Raw genomic sequence first — 1,304 nt, 5'->3', positions numbered from 1 at the left:
CTCGCTGCAACCCCGGGGAGCAGCAGGGGAGGGTGCTGCTGTTCGAGCCGCCCTTAACAGCAGTAAGGAGCTGCCTCAGCGCGTGCGGAGCGGGGGGGCGAGCTGCGGGGCAGGTCCTGTGCATGGCTCTGTGGGGGCACCAGTGCCTGGAAAATTGGGGATGCTGCAGATGTGCTGGTTTGGACTGGTGCGCTTCAAAGAGCGTATCCGGAGCTCCTCTCCCCTCCCGGCCCTCACCAGCAGCCCTGGAACATTAAAGCAGATCGGCTGCGATTTCAAAGCTGCGACTTCAGTGCCGCCGCCTTGGTGAAGAGGAAGATAATTAGCAAGTTAAATGTTCGGCGCTGTAGTGGAATGGTGTTTAATAATATTGAGCTGTGCGGCAGGAGGGGGGCAGGAGCTGCTAGCAGCTGCCTTTTTCATCGCCGGTGCAGCGTTGTTGTGCAGAGTGCTCTCCGCTTCGTGACGGCACCCCGGGTTTTAGCAGTTCTCCAGCCTGTTCCCATGTTCTGCCTCACCCACCATTGGCCAGCAATTTGCAGGATTGCAAACGAGCTCCGAGTATTTTAGGAGCCGGTGGTTTTTCAGGAATGAATGCTTTGCCTGTGCTTCATGACTATGATTCAAGTTCCCTTGGCTAACGAGCCCCCAAATTATCTGTGCGCGCAGGGAAGGGCCATGTCTGTGGGTCTGCTGGAGCCGTGGCGAACGCTTCGGACTGCAGTTTCTAGCTGAGGATAAATAAACACCGCGGGGATCCCCCTCCAGCCCTGAAGTTTAAAATATTAATGGGCTATCGCTTTCCTGACAAGCGCTGCAACAGGTCGCCAGTGCTTTGTTAGAAAACGCTTCCTCTTAGTGGAACCGTGTATTTTAATGGAAATGCGGCGTCACTTAAATTATTGATATCCAGAAGAGCACGAGTCCACTGTGTGGCCACAGATACCAAGATCTTTTCAGACAGGCTCTTCCTGCACGCTCCACTGGATCCTGCTCAGTTCCATGAGCACTGGATCCCACGGGGATCCCCAGGCTGTGATCCACCACGATGATCCGCTCCCGTGAGCGAGAGCCGGGGAGCTGGGAGGGAGGCACAGGCAGCTCGTGGTGGGGACCGCAGCCTTCTGCCAGGGGCCTGTTCTCTCCGGTACCGGCAGGGTGGGCAGCGGGGAGCAGCCCATCTGGAGCGGGCAGGCTTCCCGCGGGCCCCGGGAGCAGCACGGCTCTTCGTACCGGGGAAAAGGTGGGATGTGGTGGGAGGGAAGGGGCAGCTGTGGCCGGGTTTTGGCAGCGGTGGGCGGCAG

This window comes from Buceros rhinoceros, unplaced genomic scaffold (assembly GCF_000710305.1).
Source record: "Buceros rhinoceros silvestris isolate BGI_N320 unplaced genomic scaffold, ASM71030v1 scaffold27815, whole genome shotgun sequence".
Lineage (NCBI taxonomy): Eukaryota > Metazoa > Chordata > Aves > Bucerotiformes > Bucerotidae > Buceros > Buceros rhinoceros.
This window is presented reverse-complemented; position numbering follows the sequence as displayed.